The following is an 18,875-nucleotide window of genomic DNA, read 5'->3' as shown; positions in this document are numbered from 1 at the left end:
CCTGAAACCAGTATAACACCATATGTTAACTAACTGGAATTAAAACAAAAACTTAAAAAAATTAAATAAAACTGAAAAATAAAAAAAAAAAGAAAATCTATTTGGGCAAAACAGGATAAAAAAGGAAATACATTTCTAACTATTACTAATAAAATTCATTATGCTTGCTTTTGTCTCTTTTAAAACAATGAATATTCTAGGGCTTGCAGCACATCTTAATTGGAATGTTATTTTGCACTTACTTCAAAGTTGCATGAATAGAGTGGTTAGATAATTATAATGATTTGAAGCCTTTATCTTTCTTCTGGTTTTCAAGACTTATGCTACTTAATTTCAGCACATCAATAAGGTAGTTTTCTGAAATGATTGTAAAATGTAAGGTTATCTTCCATTTTTAAGGAGAGTGGGAATGAGTTCGGGAAAAGATAATTATAAAAAAGAGGCAGACTCAACAATAAGAAAATTAAACCCAATTAAAAAATGGGCAAAAGTCCTGAACAGACATCTTACCAAGGAAGATAGGCAAATGGCAAATAAGCATATGAAAAGATGCTCATCATATGCCATTAAGGAAGTGAAAATCAAAGAAAAATGAGATATCATTACATGTTGGTTAACTGAACATAATAAAATAAAGATAAAAAAAATAAAAAAAGAATGACCAAAACCAAAGCACTGACAATACCAAATGCTGACAAGGATGTGGAGCAACAGGAACTTCCATTATATTCGCTGGTGGGAATGCAGAATGGTACAGCCTCTTTGGAAGATAGTTTGGCAGTTTCGTAGAACACTGAGCATATTCTTTCTACATGATCCAATAATCACACTTTTTGGTACTTACCCGAATGTGTTTAAAACGTACACCCACACAAAAACCTACACAAAGATAGTTATGGCAGTTTATTCACCCCTGAACTACACACAGGTTGAATAAACCCAAGTCAGCATAGCAAAAGCATTGATAATTGAGATTTGAAGCACTGTTCAGACTAACCTGTAGTTAGTTTGCTAACAATGTAGCAAAGACAATAAAGAACAATGTATAATTTGAACTGCTGTACACTAGACAAAATTTACAGTCTGAAACTAATTGGAGAGCTTACTAAAACAAAACTGAAATTCATTAGAAGAGTATAACCGGGGGCGCCTGGGTGGCTCAGTCTGCTCAGGTCATGATCCGAGGGTCTTTGGATTGAATTCCACGTCCAGCTCTCTGCTCAGCGGGCCTACTTGTGCTCTCTCTCTCTATCAAATAAATAAATAAAATCTTTAAAAAAAGATTATAACTGGATCCAGAGTCTACACAACATAATATTCAAAATATCCAGTAAATAACCCCAAATTACTCAACATACAATAATTTAGGAAAATGTGACCCATTCTCAAGAAAAAGACAATTAGGAGATGTTGCTGTTGGCTAATGTGTCCCTCCAAGATTCTTATGTTTAAATCCTATCCCCATTATGATGATTTTAGAAGGTGGGGTCTTTCGAAGGTAATTAGAATTAAATGAGATTACAAAGGTATCACCTTCAATAATGGGATTAGTGTCCTTTAAGAGTCATAAGGGACCTTTCTTCTGCTCTCTCTCTCCACCTTATGAGACCACAGGCGAAGATGACCTTCCATAAACCAGGAAGTGGGCTCTCACCAGACACCAAATAGGCTGGCACCTGAAAGGTGCAATTCTCATCTTCCAAAACTGTGAGAAACAAATGTTTCTTTAAATAACCCAGTTGATGACTCTATCTTCTAGCAGCCCAAAATGACTAAAACAGATGATGCAAATATGGAAATTATCAAATAATATTTTAAATTAGTTATTATAATTCAGCTACATAAAGCAAAGAAAGACACACTTGAAATTATTGGATTACTCAGTACAGTAGAGAAATAGAAACTTTAAAAAGGAACCAGAAGGAAAATTTAGAACGGAAAATTACAATTTCTGAAATTAAAAAAAAAATCCGTCTATCTAACTATATATCTTTCTATCTACCTATCTGTCTATCTATCTAGGATGCTTGGTGTTCAATAGCAGATATAGATATGAGAACAAATGTACAGCAAACTTGAAGACGAGTCCACAGAAATGATATAATCTGAAGAAAAGAGAAAAAAATTGCAATAAAATGAACTCAGATACAGGCAGCCAGAGTAAAATATTACCTAAAGATCTATCAAATGTGTTCTTGGAGTACTAGAACAAAAGGGAAAAGAACTGAGGTAAAGAAAAAATGACCAATAAAAATATCCTTCAAGAATAAAGCATTCTAACATGAAGGGAAACTAAGAAAATTTGGCAAGAGCATAACTGCTCTACAGGAAATGGTAAGTACTTCAGGCAGAAGAGAAATGACACCAGATGGAAATGCAGAGCTGTGAGGATGAAATAATATAATAAGAGGAATGGTAAATACTTGAGGAAAATATTTATCAAAAAATGATTGTTCCTGTTAAATTCTTTAAAATATATGTGATTTCTGGGCGCCTGGGTGGTTCAGTTGGTTAGGCAACTGCCTTCGGCTCAGGTCATGATCCTGGAGTCCCTGGATCAAGTCCCGCATCGGGCTCCCTGCTCAGCAGGGAGTCTGCTTCTCCCTCTGACCCTCCCCCCTCTCATGCTCTTTCTCTCTATCTCTCATTCTCTCTCTCAAATAAATAAATAAAATCTTTTTAAAAAATAAATAAATAAAATAAAATATATGTGATTTCTTACAGCAAATATTATAACATTGTATGATTCTGAATATATGCAGGTGTAATATATATCATTCCTCTAGCATAAAAGTCATTGGAGAGGATATTAAAGGTATCTATAAATGTAAATATTTTAACATTTTAAGTTTTGCAATATCAGTTCTAAGTTAACCGTGAAAGTTTGTGTTATAATACAATCCCTAGGGCAAGCACATGCGCACGTGTGCGCGCGCGCGTGCACACACACACACACACACACACACACCTGAAATATAGTCAAAAAATCAAGATAAATTTGAATGAAATAAAAACAACAACAAATAATCTAAAAGAGGGCATGCACAGGGAGACAGAGGAACAACAAGGAAGGGAACAAAGAACAAATAATAAGTTGATAGATCTATTCCAACCATATTAATCATTACAACAAGTGTTAATACCCTGAGCCCTCTAGTTAAAAAAGTATATTGATAGTATGTCTAAAAATCATGCCCTATCATATGCTACTTTTAGAAGAAAAATTTTAATAAGACACAAATAGGCTGAAAACAACTGGATGGACAAATATACACCATGAAAACAGTAAACATGAAAAAACTTGAGCTAATGATTTCATTATCAGTTGACTTCAGGACAAATCTGATTGCCAGAGGGGAAAAAAAAAGATCTCACATAATGATTAAAGAAACAATTCATCTGGAAGACATGACAATTATAAATGTATACACATTTAATGACTGCCTAAAAACACATGAAGAAAATTGAGAGCGTTAGGGGAGAAATAGATTCCACAAATACACTATTAGTTAAGATCTCTGCCTCGGTAGTTGATATAACACTTAGATAAAAATATCAGTAAAGACACAGAAGCTCTGAATCAACCAGCTGAATCTAACTGACATTTATAGAACACTACAACCTAAACCTGCAGAATATATATTATATTCAATTGTGCATGCTACAGTTAATAGGACAGACCACATGCGGGGTCATAAAACAAGTCTTAATATAATGTGAATGGATTTAAAATTATAAAGAATGTTCTATGTCAGAGTTAAATTAGAAAGCTTAAGGGGGTTGGGGAAATAATGGTCAAAGTGTACAAACTTCATATAAGATTAACAAATTCTGGGGACTGTATAGTACAGTGTTTATAGTTAATACTTTATTATATACTTAGAATTTGCTGAGGGTACATCTTAAATGTTCTCATCCCCAAAAGAAATGATAAATATTTAATAGGATGGAAGTGTGAGCTAATAGAGATGGTAGTAATAAATTTGCAGTTTATAAATGTATCAAATCAACATTTTGTACCCATTAAACATATGCAACGTTACATGTCAATTATGTCTCAATAAAGTTGCAAAAAAATAAAACAAAATAAATGACAACTAGACAAAAGTTTTTGAAAAGAAAGCAGTATCAAGGGAAAGCCTCAAATACCTGAAAATTAAATTTTGTTTAATAGTATATGCATCAAATATATTAAATGACAGCTAATGTCTTTTGATTGTGTTATCTCTAGTTTTATTATTTGTATATTTTTTTTTATTTTTTATTTATTTATTTGACTGAGAGAGACACAGCGAGAGCAGGAACACAAGCAGGGGGAGTGGGAGAGGGAGAAGCAGGCTTCCCGTGGAGCAGGGAGCCCGATGCGGGGCTCGAACCAGGACCCTGGGATCATAACCCGAGCCGAAGGCAGACGCTTAATGACTGAGCCACACAGGTACCACTATTTGTATAAATTGTTGTACAAATTATGGTCTAGGGGCACCTGGGTGGCTCAGATGGTTAAGCGTCTGCCCTCGGCTCAGGTCATGATCCGGGGGTACTGGGATCGAGTCCCGCTTTGGGCTCCCTGTTCGGCGGGGAGCCTGCTTCTCCCTCTGCCTCTGCCTCTCTCTCTCTGTCTCTGACTTTCATGAATAAATAAATAAAAAAAATTTAAAAACAAATTAAAAGAAAAGAAAATTAACCTTACAAATTATGTTCTAATATGGCCAAAGTTGTCTGCTCAGGTATACCCAAAAGTGACATGGAAAGGGGACTCATTTTTTGTTAATTTTTTATTGTTATGTTAATCACCATATATTATATCATTAGTTCTTGATGTAGTGTTCCATGATTCATTGTTTGTGCATGACACGCAGTGCTCCACGCAGAATGTGCCCTCTTTAATACCCATCACCAGGCTAACACATCCCCCCACCCTCCTCCCCTCTGAACCCTCAGTTTGTTTTTCAGAGTCCATCCTCTCTCATGGTTCGTCTCCCCCTCTGACTTACTCCCCTTCATTCTTCCCCTCCAGCTATCTTCTTCTTTTTCTTTTAACATAACATATGTTGCATTATTGGTTTCAGAAGTACAAATCTGTGATTCGAAAGTCTTGCACAATTCACAGCGCTCACCATAGCACATACCCTCCCCAATGTATATCACCCAGCCACCCCATCCCTCCCACCCCCACCACTCCAGCAACACTCAGTTTGTTTCTTGCGATTAAGAATTCCTCATATCAGTGAGGTGATATGATACATGTCTTTCTCTGACTGACTTATTTCACTCAGCATAACACCCTCCAGTTCCATCTACGTTGTTGCAAATGGCAAGATCTCATTCTTTTTGATGGCTGCATAATATTCCATTGTGTATATATACCACTTCTTCTTTATCCATTCATCTGTCGATGGACATCTTGGCTCTTTCCACAGTTTGGCTATTGTGGACATTGCTGCTATAAACATTGCACTGCACGTACCCCTTCGGATCCCTACATTTGTATCTTTCTGGTAAATACCCAGTAGTGCAATTGCTGGGTTGTATGGTAGCCCTATTTTCAACTATTTGAGGAACGTCCATACTGTTTTCCAGAGAGGCTGCACCAGCTTGCATTCCCACCAACACTGTAGGAGGGTTCCCCTTTCTCCACATCCCTGCCAACATCTGTTATTTCCTGATTTGTTAATTTTAGACATTCTGACCGGTGTAAGGTGGTATCTCATTGAGGTTTTGATTTGGATTTCCCTGATGCCGAGCGATGCTGAGAACTTTTTCATGTGTCTGTTGGCCATTTGGATGTCTTCTTTGGAAAAATGTCTTTTCATGTCTTCTACCCACTTCTTGATTCGATTATTTGTTCTTTGGGTGTTGAGTTTGATAAGTTCTTTATAGATTTTGGATAGTAGCCCTTTATCTGATATGTCATTTGCAAATATTTTCTCCCATTCTGTCAGTTGTCTTTTGGTTTTGTGGACTGTTTATTTTGCTGTGCAAAAGCTTTTTATCTTGATGAAATCCCAGTAGTTCATTTTTGCCCTTCCTTCCCTTGCCTTTGGCAATGTTTCTAGGAAGAAGTTGCTGCGGCTGAGGTCGAACAGATTGCTGCCTGTGTTCTCTTTAGGATGTTGATGGACTCCTGTCTCACATTTAGGTCTTTTAAACATTTGGAGTCTATTTTTGTGTGGTGTAAGGAAATGGTCGTTTCATTCTTCTGCATGTGGCTGTCCAATTTTCCCAACACCATTTGGTGAAGAGACTGTCTTTTCTCCATTGGATATTCTTCCTTGCTTTTTCAAAGATTAGTTGACCATAGAGTTGAGGGTCCATTTCTGGGCTCTCGATTCTGTTCCATTGATCTATGTGTCTGTTTTTCTGCCAGTACCATACTGTCTTGATGATGACAGCTTTGTAATAGAGCTGGAAGTCCAGAATTGTGGTGCCGCCAGCTTTGCTTTTCTTTTTCAATATTCCTCTGGCTCTTCAGGGTCTCTTCTGGTTCCATACAAATTTTAGGATTATTTGTTACATTTCCTTGAAAAAGATAGATGGTATTTTGTTGGGGATTGCATTGAATGTGTAGATTGCTCTAGGTAGTACTGACATCGTCACAAAGTTTGTTCTTCCAATCCATGAGCATGGAACGTTTTTCCATTTCTTTGTTTCTTCTTGAATTTCTTTCATGAGTATTTTATAGTTTTCTGAGTACAGATCCTTTATGCCTTTGGTTAGATTTATTCCTAGGTATCTTATGGTTTTTGGGTGCAATTGTAAATGGGATCGACTCCTTGATTTGTCTCTCTTCTGTCTTGTTGTAGGTGTATAGGAATGCCACTGATTTCTGTGCCTTGAAATTATATCCTGCTACTTTACTGAATTCCTGTATGAGTACTAGCAGTTTTGGGGTGGAGTCTTTTGGGTTTTCCACATACAGTATCATATCATCTGCAAAGAGTGAGAGTTTTACTTCCCCTTTGCCAATTTGGATGGCTTTGATTTCTTTTTGTTGTCTGATTGCTGTGGCTAGGACTTCTAATACTATGTTGAATAGCAGTGGTGAGAGTGGACATCCCTGTCGCATTCCTGACCTTAGGGGAAAAGCTCTCAGCTTTTCCCCATTGAGAATGATATTCGCTGTAGGTTTTTGATAGATGGCTTTTATGATATTCAGGTATGTCCCCTCTATCCCTATACTCTGAAGAGTTTTGATCAAGAAAGGATGCTGTACTTTGTCAAATGCTTTTTCTGCGTCTATTGAGAGGATCATAAGATTTTTGTTCTTTCTTTTGTTAATGTATTGTATCATGTTGCTTGAATTGTGGATGTTGAACCAAGCTTGCAGCCCAGGGATAAATCCCACTTGGTCATGGTGAATAATCCTTTTAATGTACTGTTGGATCCTATTGGCTAGTGTTTTGGTGAGAATTTTTGCATTGATGTTCATCAAGATATTGGTCCGTAATTCTCCTTTTTGATGGAGTCTTTGTCTGGTTTTGGGATCAAGGTAATGGTGGCCTCATAAAATGAATTTGGAAGTTTTCCTTCCATTTCTATTTTTTGGAACAGTTTCAGGAGAATAGGTATTAATTCTTCTTTAAATGTCTGATAGAATTCCCCTGGGAAGCTATCTGGCCCTGGGCTTTTGTTTCCTGGGAGATTTTGGATGACTGCTTCAATTTCCTTAGTGGTTATAGGTCTGTTCAGGTTTTCTATTTCTTCCTGGTTCAATTTTGGTAGTTGTTACATCTAGGAATGCACCCTTTTCTTCCAGGTTATCTAATTGGCTGTCATAGAGTTGCTCGTAATATGTTCTTATAATTGTTTGTATTTCTTTGGTGTTGGTTGTGATCTCTCCTCTTTCATTCATGATTTTGTTGATTTGGGTCTTTTCTCTTTTCTTTTTGATAAGTCTGGCCAGCAGTTTATCAATCTTGTTAATTCTTTCAAAGAACCAGCTCCTAGTTTCATTGATCTGTTCTACTCTTCTTTGGTTTCTATTTCATTTATTTCCGCTCTGATCTTTATTATTTCTCTACTCCTGCTGGGTTTAGGCTTTATTTGCTGTTCTTTCTCCAGGTCCTTTAGGTGTAGGGTTATGTTGTGTATTTGAGACCTTTCTTGTTTCTTGAGAAAGGCTTATATTGCTATATACTTTCCTCTAAGGACTGCCTTTGTTGTATCCCAAAGATTTTGAACAGTTGTGTTTTCATTTTCATTGGTTTCCATGAATTTTTTAAATTCTTCTTTAATTTCCTGGTTGACCCATTCATTCTTTAGTAGGATGCTCTTTAGCCTCCATGTATTTGAGTTCTTTCCGACTTTCCTCTTGTGATTGAGTTCTAGTTTCAAAGCACTGTGGTCTGAAAATATGCAGGGAATAATCCCAAACTTTTGGTACCAGTTGAGACCTGATTTGTGACCTAGGATGTGATGTATTCTGGAGAATGTTCCATGGGCACTAGAGAAGAATGTGTATTCCGTTGCTTTGGAATGGAATGTTCTGAATATCTCTGTGAAGTCCATTTGGTCCAGTGTGTCATTTAAAGTCTTTATTTCCTTGTTGATCTTTTGCTTAGATGATCTGTCCATTACAGTCAGGAGGGTGTTAAAGTCCCCCACTATTATTGTATTGTTGTCAATGTATGTACTTCTTCACTTTTGTTATTAATTGCCTTATATAATTGGCTGCTCCCATTTTAGGGGCATAAATATTTAGAATTGTTAGATCTTCTTGTTGGATAGACCCTTTAAGTAGGATATAGTGTCCTTCTTCATCTCTTATTACAGTCTTTGTTTTAAAATTTAATTTGTCTGATATAAGGATTGCCATCCCAGCTTTCTTTTGGTGTCCATTTTCATGGCAAATTTTTTTCCACCCCCTCACTTTCAATCTGGGGGTGTCTTTGTGTCTAAAATGAGTCCCTTGCAGACAGCATATTGATGGGTCTTGTTTTTTAATCCAATCTGATAGCCTGTGTCTTTTGATTGGGGCCTTAGCCCATTTACATTCAGGGTAACTATTGAAAGGTATGAATTTAGTGCCATTGTATTGCCTGTAAGGTGACTGTTACTCTATATTGTCTCTGTTCCTTTCTGATCTGTTCTGCTTTTAGGCTCTCTCTTTGCTTAGAGGACCCCTTTCAATATTTCTTGGAGGGCTGGTTTCGTCTTTGCAAATTCCTACAGTTTTTGTTTGTCCTCAAAGATTTTTATCTCTCCTTCTATTTTCAATGACAGCCTAGCTGGATATCGTATTCTTGGGTGCATATTTTTCTCGTTTAGTGCTCTGAAGATATCATGCCAGTCCTTTCTGGCCTGCCAGGTCTCTGTGGATAGGTCTCTTGCTAATCTAATATTTCTACCATTGTAGGTTACATATCTCTTCTCCTGAGCTGCTTTCAGGATTTTCTCTTTGTCTCTGAGACTCGTAAGTTTTACTATTAGATGTCGGGGTGTTGACCTATTTTTATTGATTTTGAGAGGGGTTCTCTGTGCCTCCTGGATTTTGATGGCTGTTTCCTTCCCCACATTAGGGAAGTTCTCTGCTATTATTTGCTCCAATGTATCTTCTACCCCCCTCTCTCTTTCTTCTTCTTCTGGGATCCCAATTATTCTAATGTTGTTTCATCTTATCGTATCGCTTGTCTCTCGAATTTTGCCCTCGTGATCCAGTAGTTGTTTCTCTCTCTTTTTCTCAGCTCTTTATTTTCCATCATTTGGTCTTCTATATCACTGATTCTCTCTTTTGCCTCATTTATCCTAGCAGTTAGTGCCCCCATTTTTTATTGCACCTCATTAACAGCCTTTTTTATTTCAACTTGGGTAGATTTTAGTTCTTCTATTTCTACAGAAAGGATTTCTCTAAAACTTCCACGCTTTTTTCAAGTCCAGCTAGTATCTTTAAAGTCATGATTCTGAACTCTAGGTCTGACATCGTACTAATGTCCGTATTGAGTAGGTCCCTGGTGACGGTACTATCTCTTGTTCTTTTTGCTGAGGTGATTTTTTTCGTCTTGTCATTTTGTCCAGAGGAGAATAGATGAATAAGGGAACAAATGCTAACAGGTTAACAACGTCCCCAGCAAATATACTGTATACAAATCAGAAAAGACCTGAAACCAGGAGAAAAGAAAGGGAAAGAAAGAAAAAAGAAAGAGAAAAGAAAGAAAGAAAGAAAAAAAAAAGAAAAAGATAAAAACAAAAACAGAACAAAAAAAAAAAACAAAACAAAAACAGAACAATAGGAAAAAAAACCCTAATATGATCAAATATGATCAGGCTAGTGCATAGATTAGTGCCACACACTAGATTTTGGGCGTATTTTGGTCTGTTAGGAAAAGTACCTCTTAAAATTTTAAAGGAAGAAAGTCTTATATATGTACAAAATAAGGGTTGATACAATGAAGGGTTGGAAGATGACTATAAAGATGAAAATTATAAAAGATTTTATAAAAGGAATTGATACGATAAGGAGTTGTTTGAAAAAAGAATGAAGAAGATTTAAAAAAAAGAAAAAAAAGAGAGATTGTGATCAGCAGGAGACTAGAACAAAGCCATACACTAGTGATTTAGGGTATATTTTGATCTTTAGAAGAAACTGTATCTCAAAATTTTAAAGAGAGAACAACTTATATATATATGCCAAAAATAAGGGTAACTACTATGAAGGAATAAAATATGACTGTATAAATGAAAAATAAAAAATGTTTTTTTTTAAAGGGATTGATAAGATTTTGGTTGGGAAAGGGACAAAGAAAAATTTAAAAAAAAACAGTTAAAAAATTAATTTTGAAAAACTAATGAATCATGGTAAAAAAAAGCCATGAATTCTATGTGCAGTATTCCGCTAGCGCTGGAGTTCTCCCGTTCTCCTTGATCGGTAAACTTGGTCTTGGCCTGCTGGCTGTTCTGCTGATCTTCTAGGGGAGGGGCCTGTTGCCGTGGTTCCCAAATGTCTTTGCCGCAGGTGGAATTTCCCCACCCTTGTCCGTCCGGGCTAAGCAAGCTGCTCTGGGTTGCTCTCAGGAGCTTTTGTTCCCTGCAAGCTCTGGTACAGCTTTGGAGGACCAGGGTGAAAATGGTGGCCTCCCAATCTCCACTCAGGGGAACTGAGAACTTGGGGCCCCACTCCTCAGTGCGCCCCCAGAGAAAAGCATTCACTCCCATCTCCCCGGTCTCCGGCCGCACTCCGTGCTCACCTGGCCTGTGATGGAGCGTTTCTATCTCTGGCACTTGACCCCGTGTGGGGTCTCCAAACCCAGCAGATCCCTGTGGTGCGCTCCCACGCCACTCCTCCCAAGGGAGGAAGGGGAGTCTCCCCAACTCTGCTGCTTGTTGGGTCCCTGCTGGAGGAGCAGTGGCCCGACTGGGCCGCAGATCACAGTTTATGGAAACCCCGAGCTGAGAGCCCGCGCCTCGGCTCCGTCTCTGCAGCCTGCTTCCCCGCTCTGATACCTGGGAGCTCTGCCGCCCTCAGGCACCCCTGGTCTTTCTGTGACCCCAAGGGTCCTGAGACCACACTGTCCCACGATGGTTCCACCTCCCGCTTAGCCACTGGAGCAACGTCCCTCAGCGGAGCTGGCTTCTAAAAGTTCTGATTTTGTGCTCCGCGGCTCTATCCCTTGCCAGAAGCGGCCGATGGCGGCCCCCTCCGCCGCCGTCTATCCTCCCGAATATTGCCTCGGATTCACTTCTCCACACGTCCTACCTTCCAGTAAGTGGTCGCTTCTCTGTTCAGAGAGTTGTTGCTACTCTCCTCTTCGATCTCCTGTTGAGTTCATAGGTGTTCAGAATCGTTTGATCCCTATTCAGCTGAATTCCTGAGACCAGACGAAATCCAGGTCTCCTACTCCCCCATCATCTTGCTCCGCCCTCAAGGGGACTCATTTTTAAGTACCACATCTCCACATAAGTGGAGAATGATGCAGATTCACAATATAGTTGTTTATTCTAAGTAGTCTAAAATTTAGGCCTCAGGGTCAGTCGGAGCCAAGATACAGAGAGAGGAAACAATTTCTCTCTCACAGCCTCATCAGATCCTCATTACAGTCCTGCTGTTGGTCTGAAAACAAAATTATAAACCTTTTATAAGATGCCCCCTTTAAAAAACAGAGGTTGTGCTTCATTTAAAGTCTTAAGTCCCTTTCTATAAAATAATAGCTAATATGTATATATAATAGCTCAATACTAGATACTAAAATGGTTTCTAAATTTTACTAATTATATAAAAAACAGTCTTATGAACACTTATACAAAATTTGTATTCTAAATATTTTAACTCTTAGTTCTTTGTGATTGTATGATTTACTTTCAACCACTTTTGGAAATATCTTGCATTTTTTACTTACTATCCTTTTTGTCCTGTTTTTCATTAAAGGCGCACCAATGTGAATAAAATTATTTATGCAAATTTTATTTAAGTGGTCTTCACTGAAGATAGTTCTATCACTCTTCACATATTTTTTTAATATGGAAGTTAAAACTAAATGTAGTAGACATTTCCAAAGGAAAAATTGCACTGGTCAATGTTCAGAGGCAAATGCTACTCAACACAACAAGGATAAGAGACCAGAACGAATTCTGAACCCCATGCTTTGAAACAAAAGAGAGTTTTTGAGACCTGGGGTGAGGAGCATTATAGGCCTACTGTGTTTGCCAATTGGCCAAAGCCAGGGAAAAGGAAATTTTCTCATTCCTTCATGAGAGGACATTGTGTACAGCTTGGTGCAAGGAACCCACCTCAGTTAGGCTCCAAGCCTCCCACATAAACTGTCTCCCAGTCTTTATTTCCTTTGATCTATTTTCAAAGAAATTGATCCCGGGTCCTTGAGAAAGACAGGCCTAGGAGGTAAAACTTTAGCAAGAGCTTTTAGAAAGATGTAACATGCCATGTTTTCTTTAAAGTAAATGTTCTAGGACATGAGAGACGATGGACTCTGAGAAACAAACTGAGGGTTCTAGAGGGGAGGGGGGTGGGGGGGTGGGTTAGCCTGGTGATGGGTATTAAAGAGGGCACGTTCTGCGTGGAGCACTGGGTGTTATGTACAAACAATGAATCATGGAACACTACATCAAAAACTCATGATGTAATGTATGGTGATTAACATAACAATAAAAAATTTAAAAAAAAGAAAGTAAATGTTCTAGGACATGAGAGATGATGGACTCTGAGGGTTCTAGAGGGGAGGGAGTGGGGGGAGGGGTTAGCCTGGTGATGGGTATTAAAAAGGGCACATTCTGCGTGGAGTACTGGGTGTTATGCACAAACAATGAATCATGGAACACTTCATCAAAAACTAATGATGTAATGTATGGTGATTAACATAACAATAAAAAATAAAATAAAAACAAACTGAGGGTTCTAGAGGGGGGTGGTGGGTTAGCCTGGTGATGGGTATTAAAAAGGGCACATTCTGCGTGGAGCACTGGGTGTTATGCACAAACAATGAGTCATGGAACACTACATCAAGAACTAATGATGTAATGTATGGTGACTAACATAACAATAAAAAATTTAAAAAAAAGAAAGTAAATGTTCTAGAAAAAAGGAGGAAGAGGAACCTCGGTGGTTAGGCCATCCACGTTCTTTAAGGATCAATGTGAGACAGAAGTCAGGACCTAGAGGCAAGACTCAGCCTGCCTAAGGTTTCTCAAGTTGAGGAAATGGTTAAGGCCTACTTGTTCAATATCAATTGTTAAACAATTTCAAAACCAATTATGAATAAATTTAGCCCTTAAGGACTTTTGGAGCTCAGATGAAATAACTGCAGGGGGTTAAACTAGAGAAGAATGGGTGAGATTTCCTCTGATTTACAATAATCAGTTGATGTGAATTATCATCTTTATGAATTTGGGGGTGAAACAATCTAATTAATATAATAATTTCTTATATATAAAACCAGAGAAGATACCTTCAGCACACACATTTTACAAATAAGAATGCTAATTGAAGTTACCTAAGTAAACACAAGTGCCTACAAGAATTTCACACTTGTACTCTGAAAGAATTTGATTTAATTTGGTTAGCAATTTGAAAATATAAAAATTGTACTATAGATAACATTGCTGGAAGATTTCCTTTCTATATTTTGACTCTCTTTTTTTCCGAAAAGAGTGTTGATATTTTGAGAACAATTTTCCATTTTTTTTCCAGTAGGCTATATCAACATATAACAATTACATAGTTTATTCAATCATATTTACCTATATACTATCAATACAAATAAATATTAAAAGAGGAAAAAGGCAATACATTCGCAGATCCAAATTCAAAGTAATAGCTTCCATTTAACTGTTATATTTAAAACACTCTATTGCAAGGATTTATGTGATCCTATTACTATTACGCCAAATTTTCAAATGAAAACACTGAAGATCACAGAATTAAATAAATTGTCCAAGGCTATGTAATTAATCTTTGTGGGAACATTGATGCAATCCAAGTTTGGCTCACTGTAAATCTTGCTATTTTCCTTATAGTGTATCCACCATCTGAGACAAACTGCTATAGGGAATGTATTTTTATTTGTTTATACTCTATAGACAGTGACAATTTTACTTTACAAAGTATAAGAACAAACAATAAGTTATTGACTAATTAAATGTTTTTAAGTAATAGGAATGTCAACAAGGATACCACAATCTCCTATTAAGATATTATTAATTGATTTGTAACATCATTTTTAACAGCTTTTCAAAGCTCAAAAATAATTATAAAAATCCTTTTTTTTTTCAGAAAGAACAGCTTTTTTTTGGTAAACAAGAAAGAAACCAAAAAGACAGAATGAATGGTTTACAGCCTGCTCACTGCCACACCACCACCACCCTTATCAAGCAGAACCAAACCACAATAGTTTATACACACCTTCCTGCACCACACATACACATGAATATACATTCCCACACAGATTAGCACTATTGCAGCCAAGATCAAACCTTGCTAGTCCCTGAAGTTTTCTAATTGAAAGTACTCAAGTCAGCAAAAGGTCTAAAGAGGCTTCTTGGGCTTTATATTAAATAATTCTGAGAATAAAATTTGTGGGAAGTTTTCCAAACCAAAGTCTTCAGCTTCACAAAGACCAGAATAGGTCACTTCTAAGTAGAATGAAAATCTTTAGGTTTGCATTAATAAGCTGTTTCTTTACTCAATTTACAAAGTGATCTTCTAGCCATATATAATCAAGAGGATGAAAATTGAGATTGTGTCTCTAAATATATTTATGTGATTAGTGCAGGGAATTAAAAAAGAAAGCCATTATGCCAAGCTCTGGATAGTACCTTTGTATCATTTGAGCATGTATATATAATATATACAATGTTTTACTCTTCTCAAGAAATTAGATTTAAAAATATTCTGATTTTATAAGGGCCCATTGTATATCCACTAAGTTTATGCCTCAGGACAGAATTTAGTGCAAAGGACTAGAGTTTTGAATGTGAACCCTTATGAATAAAATGAGTGTTCGCTTTCTTTCCTCCTGCCATAAGGTGAGGTACATTGAAGCCAACATGTAATTTTCCCAAGAAAACTGATTCTTCAGAGCAGGTTGATCTTTGAACTATCTCCATATTGACGGTTTTTCCCCCCAAGGGTTCTGACTATGTGTGTTCAAATTCATTGCACCTTATTACACAGTTTTTGGCTCCGGAGTTCAGGGGCAAACAGAGAACTTTAGTAAGATACAACAACAGCTGCAGAAGCAACAGAACTCTTCTTCCCTGAGCATTGTTGGTTATCAGCCAACAAATGTTATTTGGTCAATTGGTATTTTTGTTACTAAAATGATTAACTGAATTTCAAAATAGAAAGCATGTCCTTATGCTGACTCTCAGGTTTAATTGCCCCTTGTATAAATAGATGATATAAATAGATGACCTGGCCTGTGAGTTCAGATATTCTCAGTGAGAGAAATTAATCTGTCCAAAGTATTAGTCATTTGGAGTCAGGAACAAGAATCAGATTCTAACACAGCTTGTCAAATAAATTGTAACCACATGACTATGTTATAAAATCATATTGACTAAACTTCTAATAAATATAGTGAACTACATAATTTACCAGTTATATTCTACACAGATTTCCAAGAGTTTTTGTTTATTATTGGGTTTTCATTACATATTTCAAATATTAGTAGCATCCACATTCTCCCTCTCAGTCTCTTGCTTTTTCTGTAAAGTGATAACAACAGTAATGCAGATGAATATTTTCATTTGCTTCAATAATAAAGTGTTTCTTTTCAAATTTGACCTGAAAAAATATTAGTTATCTCATGCAGCGTGAACATGACAGAATGTAAGAAAGTCTTACATGAAGACTACAAGTCCCTGAAGAAGGGTGAAAAGTACCTGGAACTTCCTACAGTGGGTTCATCCACCTACAACCACACAGGGACCAATTATACAGATTGAAGATGGCTTGACAGAATCAAGAATGAGTTCAGGAGCCCCTGAGAGAGAATCGAAGATTAGATCAATACAATTCCGGCATAAATGAAAAAAGAGGTAATTAATACAGGAGGCCAACTAATAAATTAGGCAATCGTGTTAAGGAAATGGTGTGGGACATTTGCTGCCCTAAAATTTCCTCTGCAATCACATGGAAAGGTTTAGGTTAGTTTGGATTCCTTTCCATAAATAATGTTTCCTCATTTAATTTATATAACCTACTAGCTAGATACATGGAAAAGAATGAAAATTAAAATTATGACTTTAAATATATTTACAAGTTATTTAGAACAGGAAGAAAAAAAGAAAAAAGCACAATGTCAAACCATGGCTCATACCTGTGTGTCAGTATCAAGTGGATATTTATGAAAAAAATTTTATTTTTAGATAATATTCCTAATTTCTGAAAATTTATACCCCTAATCTATATACATAATTCTTCAGAAAAAAATCACACAATTAAAATATATAACAACTAAATCAAATTTTGTAATGAAAAATTAGCAAGGATTCAGAAAGATTTTCAAAATTGATAAGAAGACATCTTAGCACATGGGGACTATTTTTAAACTGTGTACCATTAAACAGAGATGTGAAAATCATCTGAAAATCAAATGAAATTTTGATAATATCTAAATAATATTCCATAATGCTTTGCAAGGGCTTTAAAGAATCTTGTGTCTATATTCTAAGGTAGTTCTTATCACATGTCAATGTTATTGTTTAGATAATGGTCAACTAAAAAGTGCATTATCTCTCCAGGCACAGATTGCTGAAATGTCCAGTACTGACTGTAAATGGCATATTTTGCTTTCTTTCACCCAACCATTACTCTTTTGTGTCAGCTGAAATAGTAACAAAAATTATGTAACCAAAAAACTTAAAATTAAGTAAAATAACAATACCAAATAATAACTGTGCAAGTATAAATTGTCTAAAAAGTTTTGGAAGTAAATTTTGAATTTAGCAGGCAATATTTCTCCACATATGCACAACTGAATTACATTAGTAAGAAGTTGTTTGTTGTGTTTATTTTCTCTTGCTGTGTAACAGATTGCTAGTCCTAGTGACTGGAAACAACACTGATTATGTTACAGCTTCTACAGTCAGAGATGTAGGCATGGCTTAGCTGGGTTCTCTGTTTGGGTTCCCAGGAGGATGAAACCAACATGTTAGCCAGATTGCATTATTCTTTTTTTTAAATTTCTTTTTATTTTTTTAAATTTTAAATTCAATTAATTAACATATAGTGTATTATTTATTTCAGGGGTACAGGTCTGTGATTCATCAGTCTTATATAATACCCTGTGCTCATTACAACGCATACCCTCCACAATGTCCATCACCTCATTACCCCATTCCTCCATCCTCTTCACCTCCAAAAACCCTCAGTGTGTTTACTAAGATTAAGAGTCTTTTATGGTTTATCTCCTCTCTGGTTTTGTTTTGTTTCATTTTTTCCTCTCTTCCCCTATGATCCTCTGCCTTGTTTCTTAAATTCCACAAATCAGTGAGATCATATGATAATTGTCTGTCTCTGATTGACATATTTCGCTTAGCATAATACCCTCTAGTTCCATCCACATCATTGCATTTGGCAAGATTTCATTTTTCTATGTCTGTGTAATATTCTATTATATATATATTCTACATCTTCTTTATCCATTCATCTGTCCAAGGACATCTGGACTCTTTCCATAGTTTGGCTATTATGCACATTGTTGCTATAAATATTTGGGTGCAGGTGCCCCTTCGGATCACTACATTTGTATCTTTGGGATAAATACTTAGTAGTGCATTTGCTGGGTCATACAGTAGCTCTATTTTTAACTTTTTGAGGAACCTCCAATGTCTACACTACCTAGAGCAATCTATACATTCAATGCAATCCCCATCAAAATACCATCCACTTTTTTCACAGAACTGGAACAAATAATCCCAAAATTTGTATGGAACCAGAAAGACCCCGAATAGCCAGAGGAATGTTGAAAAAGAAAACCAAAGCTGGTGGCATCACAATTCTGGACTTCAAGCTCTGTTACGAAGCTGTAATCATCAAGACAGTATGGTACTGGCACAAAAACAGACACATAAATCAATGGAACAGAATAGAGAGCCCAGAAATGGACTCTCAACTTTATGGTCAACTGATCTTTGAAAAAGCAGGAAAGAATGTCCAATGGAAAAAAGACAGTCTCTTCAACAAATGGTGTTGGGAAAATTGGACAGCCATATGCAGAAGAATGAAACTGGACCATTTCCTTATACCACACACAAAAATAGACTCAAAATGGATGAAAGATGTAAATGTGAGACAGGAGTCCATCAAAATCCTAAAGGAAAACACAGGCAGCAACCTCTTCGACCTCAGCCACAGAAACTTCTTAGAAACATTGCCAAAGGCAAGGGAAGCAAGGGTAAAAATGAACTATTGGGACTTCATCAAG

This window comes from Zalophus californianus, chromosome 13 (assembly GCF_009762305.2).
Source record: "Zalophus californianus isolate mZalCal1 chromosome 13, mZalCal1.pri.v2, whole genome shotgun sequence".
NCBI classification, from domain to species: Eukaryota; Metazoa; Chordata; class Mammalia; order Carnivora; family Otariidae; genus Zalophus; species Zalophus californianus.
The sequence above is the reverse complement of the archived record's forward strand: the minus strand, read 5'-3'. Positions refer to the sequence as shown.